Source organism: Apus apus, chromosome 4 (assembly GCF_020740795.1).
Source record: "Apus apus isolate bApuApu2 chromosome 4, bApuApu2.pri.cur, whole genome shotgun sequence".
Taxonomy (NCBI): Eukaryota; Metazoa; Chordata; class Aves; order Apodiformes; family Apodidae; genus Apus; species Apus apus.
In genome coordinates this window covers 1,641,076-1,659,756 of record NC_067285.1, presented here as the reverse complement: position 1 = coordinate 1,659,756, position 18,681 = coordinate 1,641,076, and the positions used below count along the sequence as shown (strand labels likewise).

At 44.7% G+C, this 18,681-nt stretch overlaps 1 protein-coding gene across 1 annotated transcript in view; it reads left to right on the top strand.

The window, feature by feature from the left end:
- Positions 1 to 17,626: 17,626 nt before the first annotated feature.
- MGMT (O-6-methylguanine-DNA methyltransferase) overlaps positions 17,627 to 18,681 on the top strand; it is a 148,558-nt gene continuing 147,503 nt past the window's right edge. Inside the window, exon 1 of the mRNA XM_051619813.1 lies at positions 17,627 to 17,768. The gene's annotated coding sequence lies outside the window, so the exon portion shown is untranslated. The remainder of the gene's footprint in view (positions 17,769 to 18,681) is intronic.

The following is an 18,681-nucleotide window of genomic DNA, read 5'->3' as shown; positions in this document are numbered from 1 at the left end:
AGGGAAGCTGTGGCTGCCCCATCCCTGGAGGTGTTGAAGGGCAGGTTGGAAGGGGCTTTGTGCAACCTGATCTAGTTGGAGGTGTCCTTGCTCATGCAGGGGGGTTGGAACTAGACGATCTTCTAGGTATCTTCCAACCCAACCCATTCTATGATTCCATGATTCTTATTGATGACAGGAAGAAATGAAATCACATTGCACAGGGAAGCTAGACCTGCATTCACCGATACCACCGTGGATGCTGATCCTGTGGAAAACTTAGGATTTAATTTTCCAGGGTTGTCTGTGAATGTGTGTAGCAGAAACAAGAAGAATAAATGAAACACCAAGTGCCTTTGTAAACTGAAGAAGGGAATTAGCAAATTGGTTAATGAAAACTTATTTGGGTAAAGAATTGTTCCCTTTGGAACGGGTGCTCTTTATTCAACCTTTCAATGTCAGTTATCATTTTTAAAACAGCTTGACCTGGAAGCATACAGTTAAAATTGTGGTGACTGTTAATGACAGTTTTATTGGACACTATGCTTATAGTTCACATTTTGAGGTCTGTATGTAATTGATCTTTCTACCCTACATGAGAAACACTGCAATAAGTTGGTTGCAGCACCGCATTATAGATATAGAGAAATAATAATGATGTCACCTTGAGATTCAAAGATCGTGGAATAGTAATAGTCTCCTAGCTCATTCTCCCAACTGTGATGACCTCTCCAGTACTAAATCTTAACAGTCTCAGCATTATTTTTGAATTATTCATGCTAGCCTTTTCCCTCACTACAAAATCAAGGAAAATGAATGCATCATGCTCTGTCAGCTCCACAGGTATTTTGGTAAAAATATAAAATGTTATTTGGTTTCAAAAAATCTGTGCAGCAATACAGGTCACTTGCTAGTCAGAACAAAACCAAAAATTCATATGCAGAAGACATGGGACACATTTGTTGTAAGTCTGAATGGGGCATTTGGAATCCCTGGAAGTTCCAAAACCTGAGTTTTGATTAATTGCATCTTCATCTGCAGGAATAAAACCAGAATTAAACAAGCATCAATTCACACAAACCATTTTTCAACAACTTTTGACAGCGCAACTTTGCTGTTAATTCAGGGATGGAGCAGGGTGACAAAACACAAGAGAATCACAGATGGGGAAGAGAGAGACACTTTAAAACGCTGTATTTACAGCTGAAACTAATGCCAATGCTGGGGTGAAGCAGAGAAGAACACAGACATCTCGTGAGCCATGTCACGCTGAGCTGCAGCCACACCGCCGTGCGCTGGAGACAACTCGCCTGCTCTTAAAGGCAGGAGGTTGATAACTCTTCTAGATTATCAAGCCTGGATAATAAGAGAGAGCTACAGTTTTATTCCAGTGATGGATCTCATAAAAAGTGCACATGGGAATAAAATAAAATGCATGTAAATGTAAACTCAAGCAGGTATCCTGATTCATCTGTAGCTGGTGACCTTTAAGTTCATGATGAAAAACAAATGTCAAGCTTTCAAAAGACAGGAGTATCCCTGGCTTTGCTGGGGATTTTGTATGCTATCACACAGACTGTATTAATTTAGTCTGGCATCAATAACCTTGAAATCAGGATTTTGCACTAAAAATCTAGTTTTATGTTTGTTCAGAAAGCACAGATAAAAGGCGACTTTATTTTAAGGGACCCTCCAGTGGCTACAGGGCAAACGTAATGGAACATCGCTGACTTTGCCTACCTTGCTGCTCAGTGCTAGCTCCCATGGCAACACATTTTATATGAATACAAAGAGTGTGATGAAGATCTCCCTTTATTTTGCTCAGAGTTTAATTATGGAAAAGTCACTGGTCTGAGGAGTTATCCAGCATCCCTGAAAAGGCAAACACTCCTGGAAAGCATTGGTCAAAACAAGCTGCAGGTCCCCGAGGCTGACTAGGTGAGCGAAGGACCTCGTTTACCTACCTGTGAAAACAGCAGAGATGTTGCATGTTTATCCTGACACAAAAAACAGATAAACTTAGGAATACCACATAATTGCTAAAGAAAAAACATATGATCAATGAATTACTTCTCTAACTCTAACAAAAAATGCTTTTATGCTACCATTGTGTCCTGAAGTAGTTGTTAAGCTGAAAGACAGTCAGTCTGAAGGTTTCACCTAAACACAGAAAGGACACTAAGGAATTGTAGGGTTTTTTCTCCTTTACTTTTTCCTAAAAGACTTAACCTGCTTTTCTTTCTATCTTCTTTGTTCTGGCTTGTAAAGGGCCATTCTTACTGTGATGAATCTCATGCCATATTTTTAAAGAAACAAAAGCCCACCCACATGTCAAAAAGAACAACAAAAGCATTTTTAAAAATATTAAAAAAAAAAAAAAATCACTGGTTTTAATCTAATTGAACACCAGCCAGGGCTGTCCCTGCTGCAGTTGTGCTGCTGTTAACATGCACAGCATAGTGTCCCAGCAGGGAGAGACAAAAATATTCCAGACGGACGGGTAGTCCCAGTTAAATGTAGCGACAGCCAGAAATTGAAGACAATTAGGATGCACACCTTCCCTCCACGCAGCAACTTTGTCACTGCAAACTAAGTCAATTACAATCACATAGAAGGCAGTTTTTCTCTTTGCCTGTAATTCATGCCTATTGAAATCAAAGGGAGCTTTGCCACTGCCTTCAGTGAGAGAGGGATTATCCCCTTCGTTTGGCTCTTTGTATTCATTTTCTACTGCGAGTGTGGATTTCTGATCACTTTGTAACGTTGTTTCTGCCTTTTATTCTGCACAAAATGATTCAACATTTAAGCATTAGGCCAAAAACAGATTCTGTATTTCAAACAGTCTTGTCTTCACGTGATGTGTGGCTGAAAAGGGACAGACCAAGGACTCCACACTGCAGGCATGAGCCCTGACTCTCTGCTGTCGCCATCGCAGTTCTTTGATGCACAGACATGCAGTATCTTTTGAAACTGTGCAGGGTCATCCAGGAACAATGGTGGAGTCATTCCACCAGTGTGTTGGATTTTTCTCTTCTGATGGCACATGGACATGAAAGAGAACCTTATCTGCCTGTGAGAGCAAACACCACACTCAGATCCAGAGAGGGCTGCCCAAAGATACCACCAAGGCTCCCTTTGGACAAGGGCTGTCACCACAGTGAGAGCCAGCTCCATCCATGGAGCACTGGCCAGGAAGGTGGGCTGCATGACATAATAGCACTTTTCATCTCTGACTTCTGTTTCTATGATAGCCAGAGTTGATGGCCTCAGCGATCAGAGGGTATTTCAAAGCAGAACGTGCAGCCTCTTACTGCTCGGTGACGAATGACGTTTGACTTGGAAAAATGCAACCTAATATATCTAGGGGAAAATATCTTAAACAAAGGTACTTGGTGCTGAAAGGAAATCTGGCCAGAAGTAAAGGCAAAAGGAACACAAGAGCGATAATAGTAGATTATATATGAGCAGCCAGAAGTTTTCAGAATTGTTTGAGGACTTCTGATGAGGCCCAGGCCAACGTGCCACTGAGTAGGAGAGAAGGAAGAGGTGTCACCCTGTCACCAGCCAGACCCTAACTGTCCTGCATGCAAACCTCAGTGGTTTCACTCATGCTTATTGCTATTCAGCCAATTCCTAGCATCAGATTCTCATTAATAGGAGAAACGTGTATCAAAAAGTCAGAAAAATTCAGCTCCTCATTCTTGGTCATTAATCTAAAAAGCAGCATCGTAGCAAGTTTAATCAGCTCTTTTAAAAATCCTTCCTGATTAATTCCATAACTATACATCTATTTTTAGGCTCTTGATATAAAGCCCACCAAATACTTGAGGGTAATTCCTGTACTTCTGTGTAGCCCAGAGGAATAGACAGCAGTAGACCTAGATCCCATTTTTAGCCTCCAGTTTCTATTTTGACACCAAACTTTCACTGAGTTGTTAAAAAAAGGCATATAAGCATCTTCATGGATAGTAAGTCTATTGGATAAAGCTGCCTTTAATCTTTCTTAACAAGTTTATCTCCCCCAAGATGTGATTGTTTTTATTGTTCTCTTTTCAAGGGTGCATATACATCTTCATGACACGGGATGCCTAAAAACTTTTTAAATCCCTTCATTCAGATTAAAAAGGATCACAAAGAAATGCATTTAGGGAGGTCTAGCAAGCCCTTTTCTTCTGGAAAAAAAAATAAAGGAAAAAAAAGGGTGACTTCTTCATCCCAATGAAGTCCCTGTTAAGCCATCCCATTGCACATCACCCAACACCTCTCAGGGCTGCAATGTTTTGTGTCATTCTGCAAGTTTTGACTGCATCTTGCGTCGACACTGCATCAGTCCTTACTGCTTCTCAGCTTTCCTTGCTATTTATGTCTTCTAAATGAAACATATGCTTTCAGAACAACCCCTTCAGAAAATTGAATATTTTCTAGTGAAATTTCATTTTGTGTTTCTGTGCCCACGCTTCTAAAGTGAGCAGAGCCTGGGATTTTTCTTAATGCAGAATATATATATTTATATATAATGTTATATGAGGCACAGTGATGATTTTATTCCAGCATAAATGTCATTCCCACATAGTAATTTCATTTGGACTAGTAGAAGTGGCTTTTTTTTTTTAGGTGTTTGCACCTAGTATTAATGTTAAAGTTTAGAATATTTCATGGAAGGATATTGACAGAGCCAATTAACTGGCAGAGCTGGATTTACAAGTTTCCATTGGAAACATTAGGTCCCTCCTACTCTTGCCATACAGCTAGAGAAAAAAAAAATCAAGATTTTTATTTAATTTTAAAAAGCCTAGAAAGATGCAGATGAAAGTGAAGAAACATGCCAGTTTCCCTTTAACTATTTATGTTGTCAGATAAATGCCACTCAGGACCTGAGTTGGGCTTGGGTTTGAGCAGCGCTCCACATTCCTGAACTCCTCAAATCTCGGGAAGGCAAAGAGAGGAAAACAAATAGCAGATGTGGGAATTGGGAAAAGGAAATGGTCATTTTTCCAGCGTGGGTCATGGAGAATAAATTAGTAAGTCCAGGATGGTTTAAACACTCTGGCACAAGCACAAGAAGCTGGCCTTTGCCCAGGACAAACACTGCCAAGTTCGTGAGAGTCGGGAGCCCTGCGCACGCGGCCGGGCGGCTGCTGCCAGCTCGGTGTGGTTATCCACATGCCATCCCGTGCCCTTGGCTCTCCTCTGCACTGCCCCAGCATCTCCTGCTTGCACCTGGGGGCTGCTGGACGGATGGCTCCCGCTGAGGACGGGAGGATGGGAACAAAGCCAACCCCAGCTGCAGATACAGCTCGCGCACCCTGCTTCAAGCACGCACGGGAGGCTTCATGGTAGGACTGCAGCCCGAATCTTCCCTGTGGAGGTGACAGGCACTGCTGGTTGCAGGCTGATGGCACCAAACCTGGCTGGGGAGAGCAAGGGCATGCTGGAAAGGGTCGGGGGAATTCTGGCAGAGAGTTGTCTTCCTTTTTATCTTTCATTGATACAGTAGCATGTGATGCCACTTTAGGTTGTGATAAATCTAGGGGATAATAGCTTAGTTCAGTAACTCTGAACAGCAATAGTGATTCCTCCCCAGCATCTTCTTAGGCTGGTGCAATATTTGAGCCACATTCCCACGGAGGGGACGACTAATGCTGTGAAAGTGAAAATGCAGCTCTGGACACATGAGAAGTGGCCGAGCTCCGGCGGACGCAGAGACCACCCAGCCACCACACGACGAATGAGATGTCACCCCTGGTATCCCACAGCTCAGGATGTTATTCTTGTGCAGTGTCCAATCAATTATGTCTGTACAAAATGACTACACTCACTTTTTTTGGGTCTCCGGGAAATCTTTGTTCAAATTGAAGATGGTTTTCTAACAGGCTCCGCTCTTTACCCAATTTTCCAGCTGAGTTGACTGAGGCACAGGCAGGTCAAAAGGCTTACCCAAGGTCAGGGAGTGAATCAATGAGTTGGGTCAGATTAGATCTCAGCCTGTTCTTTGCTTTTCATCCTCTACTGCTACTGCTAGATCACCGTTAGAACCAGGTTAACAAAAACGTCATGGATGTGCTTTAAAAATATATATTTTTAAAGTTGTTATCCCAATAAGAATTAAGTTCTTTAGATAGGACACTGTACAAGATTAGGTTTCAAGAGGTTAGGTCTTTACTGCAAGGAATTCAATCTCCAGCACAATGTAAAATCACCAGCAGGAGAAATATTTTTACTACTGTATAATGAAAATGCAGCAAAGTAAAATTCACAGATCAAATGCTGAAGTCCTCATTCAGGTCAAGTTCTGCCTGGCTTTAATTGTATTTTGCCTTGGGAAAAGGCTTCAGATCTGGCCCTAAATTAGAATGCTGATCCCACTGCATGAATGGAGTTTTATTTACTTATTCCCTGAAATATGCTGCAGAATTCAAGCAGCAGTTAAACCAAAAAGAATAATTTGCCCAAGTCTGAAAGAACAATGGTATTTTTGAGAATAATGCTGGGCTACCTCTTCCAACCAACCACTGTGTAATTTGATATGAATTGACAAAAAAAACAAAAAAGAAACCCACTTCCCCTCAAGGGATGGGTGTGTTTCCTGAGCTTGGGCACTGAGGGGCACCCAAAACACTGGATTTTGGGAAAAATGTAGCCCCCAGTTCCTCCCCTGTGCTGCGAGCTCCTCCCTTGCCAGCTCCCTTGGGGCATGAAGATGTGGTACGTTCTCTTTTATGCTACCAAAACACAAACATCTTCTTCTGGGTTGGTTGGTTGTTGTTGGTTGGGTTTGGGGTTGTTCTGTTTTGGTTTGGTTTTTTGCTTTATAGATAATAGGAAAAGATTGCTTTGGAAAGTCTTGTTGGGAATTTAATTTTCCTGATTTTAGGATTCAGGCAGGCTCAATCACAGATGCACTGGAAACTCTTGGCAAAGTTCAGCAATGAGGAAGCTGCAGCTCATCAGCTCTCGTCTGCAGATCAAAGCAATTCATTGGCAACATGAAAAGACTGGATTTAAAAACTAACAGGATACCCTTAAAAAAAATAATAAAAGAATGAGCTTAAAAATTCTGGGAAGAATGCATTTTGAGTTTCAAGCAAAATAAAAACAACATCTAAAAAGCAGTATTAAAAATATCCTTAGACTCAAGAGAAACATTTGTATTTGTCCAGTGTTGAAACAATATACTGATCAAAATGATCTCTGCTCCATGTTCCAGTTCAGTATCAAACTACTCAACCATTATGCTGGGTTAAAAGATGCTGATTTTCCTCTTGCACTTCTGCAAAAGCCAGTTGAAGCTAAGAACAGGCAGGGGGTGACAGAGATTTGAAGGAGGCATCCTGAGCAGAACTCAAGTTAGGAACTTTTTAAGAAAGATTTGCAAATATAGGAGACAAAACAGTTGTTCATGGGCTCCTTCTGATTCCTGGCCCCTTACAGCATTGTTAGAAATATAAATGTTACCTCTCTTTTGACTAGCAAACCTCCTTTCTTATTCCTCAGGCTTGCTCTGGAGCTGCCTTTGCCTGTGTCTCGTTTTTGTCAGAGCTGGGAGCACAAGGAGGCTTCAGCAGATGCCTGACCTTTTCAGGGTGTGCATTTTTACCTTCACCATCTAGGGACTTGCTTATGCTTGAAATCTGCTGCAGGTTAACTTGAATTATTTCATGTTAAGGTGCTTAATGTCACAGACATCTTTTTTTTTCCTCCTGTTGCAGGTCAGTTGGCATTTCAATGTGTGTTATTAAACTAACTTAGAAGGCTGAACATGCAATAGATTTGCCTACACCAATGTACACGTGGGAACAGCCTCATCCCAGCTTGGCATCTGGATTTGCTGACCATGGGATCAGCCCCTCCCCTCACCTTGGCACGGAATACCACCTCAGGACCATTTTGGAGGAATGTCACCTCCCAGGAGTCACGGGGCCACAGGCAGGTCCAGCACACTGTGGCCAGGGGACTTCCCAGCCCTGCTCCATCACAGCCCTGGTTATCCAGTGTGCTCCTCTGGGTAACGGGCTCCTTCTGAGGACAGGCAAAGATAGCAGCCAAAGGGATTTTGACCCATTTTTATATTTATAAAATAATTTGAAATATGTATCTAGTATATACAATATAAACTTAGGCTGCTGTATGAATGGGCAGCTGAACCCAGACCCAAGCCAAGCCCACAGTGAGGGACAGGAGTCCTGGCTGTGCCCTGACAGTGTTATGAGACAATTCATGCTGTGTACATATTTAAAAGGGAAAACAAGACACACATTTTCACACCCCTTCAGATTACTGGAGAATTCTGCTTACCTCACAGTGTACGTTGTATTTTAATACACATGTTAATAAAAAACAGAAGAAATAAAGACTGCCCCAATTTGGAGCTGAAGTTGCCACCAGTGCAGCTGAAGTGGGTTCCAGCTTCTATCCAGTCATGCTACTTGGCAAGGAGCTGCATTTCTTCCTGCCTTTCCCTTTGCCTTTCTAATCCCAGAGAAACCCTCTTTAAATATGCTTTCTTTAAAGAAGTACATATGGAGCTACTAACCTGCCTTTGTTAACCCATCCTACTGCCAGCAGCTCATTCAAGTCCTCAATTAACCATTTCTCTGACTTGTCAAAACAGCAATTCCTTGTCCCCTTTTCTTTCACTTCAAAAGAAAAAAAGAGGCAGATTTTATTATCACTAAACTGAATGCTGTGGCTGAACAATGAAGTTGTTGTTCTCTGGTTCCTTTTTCAACACCATGACTACAAGCAGGACTGAACATTAACTGGAAACTTGTCCAAATTATGTTGGAGGAAAACAATGCTCAAAAAAGATATAAAACAAAGGAAAAGAAGGCAGTAAAGACTGATCAAGGGAACAGAGAAAAAGACAGGGATTGAGTCTCACAAGCACAGCTGATAAGAACACTGCAGCAGCAAACTGCTTTCCTGGAGAACATATTGATGCTGGATGGCATCAGAGCTTTATACCAAGTACTTCTGCAACAACTTCAAAGCAATATTTCCCTGAAACAGGGAGTTTTCCCAACATTTGGTGACAACAGACAACAAACAAAATAAAGATCATTCTCTTTCCTACCTCTCCTACTAAGAACAATTTGCTCCACCACACTATAGTGCCTTACACAGACAGTATCTACCACGTACTCAAGTGAACAACACCTAAAGTGACAAAGTAATCTGTGCTTTCAGATTATAACAAACATAACCTGCCTTAATTTTTGTTTGATTATGGCTTTCCAGGATTTTGCACAGCTTGCAGTGTGCTCATATATCTGAGCCCTCAAAACCAAAGGATGAGCATCCCCAGTTACTGCCTTGCCTTACAAACACCTGCAGGGCTCTCCTTGCTCTCTCAAGTCCCTGATGTTGCTGCCACCTCAGCATCTTCCTCTTCCTGCACCGTATGGTTAGTCTAACCTTCGCGGGCTTGTAGAAAGAATCTGGGAGAAGCAAATAATCTTGTAAAATTGATCTTTTATGATCAAATGACATGACATCAAGTCCAGTGAAATCTGAGACTCTTCTCATCAGCTTCGAACCACATTTTACATGGCCAATGATTTATCTGAAAAAAAACCTGTAACTTTTCAAGCTCCAGATCCATGACCCTTCCTCTTGAAATGAACAGGACGGCTGGCACTGTCTCCTTGACAACATGGCACTTATTTGCCCACCAGGTTCATTAAAAATGAGCCTAATTTTCTGCTTACAACTCAAAAGCAAGTTGTAGTCCTGAGACGCCCGAGCTGCTCTGGCTGAGCTGGGTCAGTGTGGAGCTGGTTTGTCCCCTGGGCTGGTGGGCAGCAGGGTGAGCAGGCTGCCTGCACAGCAAGGGGACACAGCAGTGTGGGTCAGGCAGGACCCAGAGGGGGAGCTGCAGCTCAGAAGCAGCTTCCCAGGGAAGGGGTGGCTCTCCCTGAGTTTTCTTCAGGGTCCTCAGCTGTGTTCTCTCCAAACTCCAGCAGCCAAACCCTGAGGACAGCCATAGGTGGGCTAATGTCTGCAAAAACTGCCAAGTGCACACAATGTGAACCCCGAATACCCCAGCACTTGTGACCTTTCACTTGCAGGCTCCCCTTGGTATGGATTTCAATCTTGAGCCTTGGCTGCTCTCAGCTGGTTGGGATGGAACAGTTTCTTCAATGGATACAAGTTGGAGCATAGGAGGTTTAAGAGGAATATCAGGAAAAATTTTTTTACTGTAAGAGTGACAGAGCACTGGAACAGGCTGCCCAGAGAGGTTGTGGAGTCTCCTTCGCTGGAGACATTCAAAACCCGCCTGGATGCCTTCCTGTGTGATGTACTCTAGGTGACCCTGCTCTGGCAGGGGGGTTGGACTAGATGATCTTTCGAGGTCCCTTCCAACCCCTAGGATTCTATGATTCTATGATTCTATGATTCCACAAGGGCATGCAGTGATAAGACAAGGGGTAATGGCTTTAAACTGGAAGAGGGAAGGTTTAGGCTAGACTTAGGGAGGAAACTGTTAAGTGTGAGAGTGGTGAGACCCTGGCCCAGGCTGCCCAGAGAAGCTGTGGCTGCCCCATCCCTGGCAGTGTTGAAGGGCAGGTTGGATGGGGCTTGGAGCAACCTGGTCTGGTGGGAGGTATCCCTGCCCATGCAGGGGAGTTGGAACTGGAGGATCTTTAAGGTCCCTTCCAACCCAAACCAGTTTGTGATTCTATGATTAGCACTGGGTACCAAGGCTCAGACCTCAGTCTTGAGCTCCTGGTCACTTTGGTCACGGAGGTCCAACACTGACTCTCCAGCCTCCTCAGGGACTCTTTGCTTCCCCTCAGCTGCCCAAGCACACAACCCCTTGCCATCAGATTTTCATGAAAGCACAAGGACAATGAGAAAAAGAGTGACAACAGGTAGGACCAGCCTACACTTTGTGCCTGCTGTTCTGCTGGGACTGGTTCCCGTTGTGCTGATGGTGCTGCCACCACCCACCCCCAGCACGCGAATGTGACACACACAGGCTGACCCAGGGGGAACCAGATTCCTTTAATGCAGACACTCTCCATAACAAAACAGACATATTTCTACCTGGAGAGAGTAATTCAATAGTACCAGTTTGGACGGGTTCTTCAGTGGCTACGTGATGAGGTTTGCTGGCACTTGAAGATTACACGAGGCTGGAGTTATCTGCACAGTTCATAAAATCACACAGAATTCATACATTTTACATAGACAGGCTCCCCAAAGTGTCACACCATATTTTAGCATCTGAACTTGCTGTGATTCAGTAAAAGAATCCTGCTTCTCTGCAGTGGATCTTGGGCTCTGCAACCTCCTACACATGCATATATCATCATTGACTTCCAAAGGAGAGCTGTTGGCTTGAGGGACAGAGGTGTACCTTCTATAATGGTATATACTACATTCTGCAGCAACCTTTCTTCTCATATTTCAGAGTTGAAAAAGGCCTGTCAGAAAGGGGCTATTATGAAAGGGAATTTGAAGACATTCATAAACATCTAGACAGAAAATTGCATTTTCAATATGAGAACCTCAATAGTTAAGGCTACATTTGGGAGATCACTATGGCCCTCTTATTTTCTGCTTACGCTGTCAAAGTTTGAATTCATGTTGGGTTTTTGAGCAATTCAAACAAAGGATACTTTCATAAACATCCATTTCATAAACTACAGCATATCTAATTCTTTGGGTTCTGAAGGCTGAGCTGAATGTAGTGTTTGTAGTCTACTGAGAATATGTCTGGAAAACATAAAACAATCTACTAGGTAAGTTACAAAGCTGTTGACATAGGGAATGAAAATGGAAATTCTGCAGTAGTCTCCTACATCCACAGTTTTACACTCTACTTTGCCTGATATTAGTTGATTGGTGCAGTATATCTTGATGTTAGTATCCCATTTCAGAAATGTTCTGACATTATCTATTTGGCAGTTTGAAAAATAGTATCAAACTCCCAATGCTTTTGAGGGCACGTTTCAACACAGCAATCATCAGATCCATTTCCACCGGTGCAGGAGGCAGGTTAGGACCAACTTCAAGGGGATTCATTTCTAAGGATACAACACGTGAGCCTACCACGCACCCCTGCACATGCACACACAGCTTGGCTGGAAAGACCAAAGAGGAATTAACTTGATTTAATTTCCAGTGCCTCATCTGGGAGCAGGTCTGCCCCTGCAAAGTAATTGATGCTGCGAGTTCTGTGGATGCAGTGGCACAGATAATTGTTGGCAACCTCATCTGCCCATGGCATGGGAAGGAAGGCAACGCGTGAGTCTTCAGTCAGAAAAGAAAAAGAATCATGAAGGAAATTTTTCAAATCATTTATGGTGATTACAGAGATGGGCACATCTCTAAACAGGCTACAATAACCCAGGCACTTGAGGGATGTGTTATATTGCAAATATGCTTAATATGTCAATAGGAAAAAAATATGTGCTGTAAATTTTGCTGTAATAATTATTGGAAATGCTTGAGCCTTGATGGAATTTGGCAATAGCTGCAAAAGCTCCACTAAATATAGGACTCCAGACACACTTATTTTAACAGGAGATTTATCAGTGGTCTTATTGACCAAAATTTCCTCTTATTTAACATTTGTAAGCCTTTTTACCCCACAAATTTCTCTGTAGCATAACAGATAAAATTTATAGTGGGGTTAGCTTCACCAATATTGTCAAAGCATTTTCCAACTGGAACAGAGCAGCCAGGAGATAACTAAACTAACCAAAGAAAGGCATATGAAACACCATAACTTTTTATGTTTCTGCCCTAAAGAAAATTCAGCCAATCTCTGCTAATATCCCTTTCATTTACACGGTTTGCTACGAGATTTCCCTAAAGGCATCAGTGGCTGGCAAACAACTCCCAGCACCTTGATTACAGGAAATCATATTTCTCCCAATGCCAAGTTTCTTCATCAGTATTGAAAATGGTTTGCCTACTAAAATACATTTTCTTAATGTACCAGTAATTCTAGGCTCTGAACCACCCAATTTCCTTCCTCTCCCAGTGCAGGAACCAGTTGTATTCCTGCTCAATATATCCGGACTCCCAGCTTACTTTTTGGATTATTTTTTTTCATAGAAAGGAGTCCATCCTTCCACATTTGAAAGGGGATTCAAACAAGATTGGAGAATGTTCTGGGGGAAGAGGGTGAGAAGAAGTTTTATTAGCAGGGATTACAAACTATTTCAACCACAATGGCAATTTAAATTTACAGATCTTTACTAGGATTACCTCAAATTTCAAGAATGGTGGAGATTAACTGCAGAGGTCCAGACTGTTCACAGTTCTAGGCAAGGAAGATACTCTCCTCTTGCTGAAGCAGCAGTGTTCTTTAATAATCTCAGTTGCCATTGGAAAAGATGTGCCAGCACGAGGGGTTCTTACAGGTCTCCACGTTTTGCCACAAACAGACCTTCAAACCACTAGTCTGCTCCTACCCAGACAGAAGAAAGAGCCCCAGAAACATCACACTTCTCCAGAAATACCCCTCAGACCTCTTTCCTTACACGCAGGTCATATCCCACATCATCAAAATTTAACTCCAAACTTTTAAAGTTCCCAGCAACACTTGCACTCACACACCCTTCCAGACACACGCTCCCCTTCCCTGTGACCCAGGTGTGTGCTTCTCGCCATTTCACACCAATTAAAATATATGGCCAAACTCCCACAATGTCCTGCAAACACAAGTCTGGTGTAAGAGATTATTTCTATTATTAAAAACCTGTTTTGAAACCAGATTCAGAGTGCCTTTCACATGCACACACACGACCTCCTTCAGGGCCAATTAAAGCACATAACGTGCCCAGATCAAATCTCTCGCTCTGTACTGATGTGAACTTTCCAGATCTAAATGTGCAGGACACATCCCCGCTGTTGAGAAAACGCAAGTGTTTTGGCAAAGGAAATCAGAGTTTCTGGTTTCATTCAGGGCCCGCCCCCTCCCCCCTTTTTTTTTTTTTTGTTCTTGGTGATTCTAAACGTGAAAAGCAAGACTGACTGACTTGTTCAAGCGAAATCAGACAAGGTTACATTGCTGCACTTACTCACAGCTGAGGCGGTTCATGGGGAGAGGTCACCGGAGCATAGGAAGTGATGGAGGCCAGGTTCTGACTCAGTAAGGCACACACACACAAAGGCAGAAATATATTATGCCTGTGCTCCAATCTGACAATTTTCTCTGGGGGGAAATTAAAGAACTACAAGTGAGGTCCAAATCACAGTGATTTTCAATACTCCATTCTCCCTGAGACTCCATCTGTTTCTCTCTCAGCTAGCGAGAGGGTAGTTACAGCACCAGTGCCCAAGTCCCTCTTCCACAGCAGATGTTGCAGAAGGTAGATGCTTCCAGAGGTTAGCCCTTAAAATGAACTTAATCTAGGTTGAAACAGTTGTGAATTCACATCTCAAGGACTTTAATAAAAAACCTCCTTTTCTAGTTTCCCTTCCCGCCCGTTACACTCTGCGCCCCCAAAGTTCTCGTGTCTGTCCAAGCCCTGGTTTACTTGGAAGCAAATCCAGGTGCTGTCCTGAGAAGGGCATTCTGCACTCAGCTGCAGCCGGATGTTCCAGTCCTGGAAAAATACTATCCTGTACCTGAAAACACCACATAAATGAACGATGTCTTATAAGCAGGGGACTTAATAAAAAAGAACTGGAAGAAAACGCCTTGAATGCAAAACAAAGACACGGGACATAACTCAAAAAACATCTGAGATTTTGTATCTTCTTACAGTACTGGTGTTAGGAAAACTTCCCACCAGCTTTAGGATGAGTGAACTAGAGTGGGTGTGTCGTAACTGGATGCTGGACACTCCCAGGAAGAAAATTAACATCTAATGTCCCTCACAGCTAATTTAATAAAGATGTCTGACCAGGTTTACCCACTAGGCCTCAATAGATGAAAAAGGAGATAGGAGGTCCTTGGCCAGTGACACAGATAAATAGAAAGAGTCTCTAATGAGGAAGAGCCTTGCTCTTCTTGTTAAAGGACAGATTAGGGGGAAATTCAAAAGTTCAGTGGTTGCAATTATAATGGTGCTTGCTTCAAGCAGCAAAGATGAAAATCTGGTCAGCAAAAGGATTATAGGAGATTTGAATGAGTTGGTCATAATTCGGAGGGCAGAGGGAGCACCCACTAGGAGTACCTTCTGAATCTCATTTACTAAGAGAAATACGTGACACTCAATGAAGTCATGAGGCCCCAGAGCTGGAAGCAGTGCAGAGAAACTTCTCCTTCCTCATGCTGCAAACAGGCAGCTGAGGGGTCTTCACCAACACCCGAGATGCTGGCTTTTAAGTAAGTCTGGATATTTTACTTTGCCTATTCAAACTTGCTATGATGCAAATTAAAATAATATTAAAGATAATCAATTTTTCAGGCTTCAGGGAATAAGGAGATCATCTTGGGAGGGGAATCAGGAAAGATTACTACGTATTTTGGGAGGTTTCCACTTATAATGAAGTTTCAGGGGCTGCCTGCTTTTGAGAAAAGGATACCAGGACACAGAAGAGTTAACTCAGTTTAGTGTCATTTCCCTTTAATCTGACATTCTGAAATTTTCAAAATAAAACCAATTCATTTTTAAGAGAAAAAAAATACCAGGCTGAATTTTTCCAAAGTGCTTAAAATGGTAAACTACCACTCACTAATACTGAAGGGCTGCTTTCCCACTGTGAGGACGTGCCATCATTATATAAATACCTGTTTACAGATTTATGCAATATTAAAAAAAGAGGAGATTCTCATCGTGGCTCAGACCTGGACAGCTCAGAGCAGAGGCTGAGGGAGCTTCAAGTCTGCTTCTACCTGCTGCACGGATGTCTCTGAGAATCTCCCCTGTATGTTTTGGTTTGGGCCTTTTTTGGCCAGGCAGCAGACCCACCCATCTTAGTGCACAAACGTCCACCCCCCTTCCTTTTATATCACATCATGACACAGGATTTTAAAACGTCTGAGAGAAAAAAAAACCACAACATTTAAAAAATCAGGGTTTGATACATTTGCTATTTACATTCTAAAATAATAGCTCTCTCTAGGGTATCCCATCCAGCCCAGAGCTTACAGCTGTGAAGAGATCTTTCATTTAGAGATGAGATTATGCTCACATAAGCCACTGCACTTGTACAGGGCACTCGGTGGCAGTGCCTTTTAATTGACCATTAATCTGGGCTTCATTAGAACTACTGAAAAGCTTCATTTTCTCTTGTCAGCATCACACAGTTGCACAAGTTTGAATCATCTTTTCACTAACAGCAACTGAAAAGCTAAGTAAGAGAGACGAACTCCGAATGCATAAAAAAAGAAACATAAACCAGGAGCCTGAAACTGGTTGCAATTTATTACAAACACGGAATACCTTTTCTAATAATTTTCCTTTATTATTATGTTGTTTCTTTGCAGATTGAAATGAGCTGTTCTTATCAGGAGATCTGAACCTAATTTTTCATTGTTAAACTATTTATTTTAATTGCAAGTCATCCTTCATAGATCACACAGATTCACAGGTCACCCGTCTGGTTCAAAACTGGTATGTTTGCAGGTTGCAATTAGCAGGGTGGTGTGGAAGCTCAGGACATTTTTACTATCTGAGAACAATTTCAACAGTGACTTTTGGCCAACGCTTTTCCTAGGTAGACAGTGAAGAAAGACAAGGTGGAAAAACATTCCTTGCTTACATTTCCTTGAGAGACTCGAGGTTAACGGTCCAGAAAGCAAAAGGGAAAACCAAGTGTCACATTAAAATTACTACTTCTAAAACCAGCAGGAGCTACTCGGTGCTATCACACACCAGTGTGAGCGATGGCCCTTTGGTGAGGTTGCACCGAGCTCAACTATTGCAAAGGTATTTGCAACCGTGTTGGGGAAAACTTCTCCATTTTGGCACCAGATTTTCTAAGTTTTTTTAGAATCAGACTCTGTAACAGACACTGACTCAATGCCCTTTGGTTCATGGCGCTCATTCTCTGTGGAAAATAAATAAATAAAGGATTTCCAGAATTCCGTAATGGCTTTTTTTTTTAAAAAAAAAACCTGTTCTGGTCTTTCCCCAGTGGATTCCTCTTCTGTTTTGTGATGGCTCCCGAGTCACACAACGTGACTCAGTACAATGTTTTTGCTGCTACAACTCGAGATCGAGATGCAGACGCTGCAAGATTCTCTGGCTCGAAAATGAAGTCGGTTTCTCGTTGCAAAGTGTACTGGCACCTTCTGTCCTGGTTTGTTTGTTGTTGCTGGGTTTTTGTTGTTGTTTTTTTCAAATGTTATGACCTCAAATATAAACACCACCCCGTACCCCGCTTTCCTCCGACTTTGCTCCCTCTTCTCTCCCCTTTCAGAGGCTGTCACGGCCGAAGCGCTTCCCCCACCGCCCCCACCCTCACCCCGAGCTCTGCAAACCAGCGGAGCAGGGCGATCCCTCCCTGCCCGCTGCCCCGCGGGCCGAGCAGCACAAAGCACAGGCCCGGCCAATTTCCTTAAAACGCGTTTCAGCTGCGGCGCCCGCCGTGCTGCCTCCAGCCGCCGCAGCTGCTGCCGCTCGGCAGCCCTCCCCGCCTGCCCTGCCGGCAGCCCCAGCCCCGCAGCTGCTCGGCCCCCGGCAGGCTCCGACTCCCCCAGCCCACCGGCTCGGGCTTTGCCGTCGGGCTTTCCGCGGCAGCCCACGGAGCCCGCGGCCTGCCCGGCCCGGCTGGGCCGCACGGCCCGGAGCCCTCCGCTCCGCTCGGCCTCGCCCCTCTAAGCAGGGCGAGGGGGCAGGGAGAGCCCCGGCGCGGCTGCGGCGGAGCCCGGCAGGAGGCTGCGGGTAAGGAAGGCAGGTGGCACGGCAGAACGGCGGCGGGAAGGGCCGGGCCTGCTCCGGCCGCTCGCCGGGCCCCGCTGCTGCGCGCTCCGCCCCGGGGCTCGGCGCCTCCCCCGCCGCGGCCCGGCAGGAACGGCCCGCTCCGCGGCTCGCTGCAGCTGCCGGGGACGCTGCTGCGGCGTCTCTTCCTCCCTCCCTCCCTCCTTCCTCCCGGGCAGGTGCGCGGGGGAGCCGCGGGGCCGGGCGGGCAGGGCTGCGGGCCGGGGCGGTTCGACCCCCCCCCCCCCCTTCCCGGGTTCGCCTCGCTCAGCCCTGCGGCCCCGTGTCGGCCCCCCGGGCCTTTGCGGCCGGAGCGGGCAGCGGGGCCAGGCCCTGGTGGTTGTTCCCGCGGGGGAGCGGTGGCTGGGAGGCTTTAGCCCGGGTTTGGGAGCGAGGGGGCCCTGCCAGCTCCGCCCAGCCCTGTTGCCCCAGGGGCAGGGGCTCGCCGGGCAGCGCCTGCTGTTGCAGCGCCGGGGATGCGGCGGGGCGAGGGGCAGCGGGAGGCAGAGCCGTGGTCCGGGGCGGGGGGGGGGGGGCATGAAACTGCATCGGAACGGTGCTGGCTGAAGTGGGGCTCCCCTTAGAGCATCCCGTTGCTGTCTGACGTAAAAGCCGAGCTCTGCAGCTGTTGGTGAAACGGGCACAACGCTGAAACGGTGTGCTGTCCCGAAAGCGAAGGAAGCCTAAAGGATGAGTGAAGTTTCTTTTGCCTCCCCCCCCCCCCCAACTAACTGCCCAATAGACCCGCTACCGAGTTGTGTTTTTGTGTGCTGGAGTTGGTGTTGGGTGGCAAGGTGCAGTCTCTGCAGTGGTACACGGAACGAAGCCTTCCACTTTATAAACTGGGGCATAACGTTTAGTTTAGATGTAACTGTTG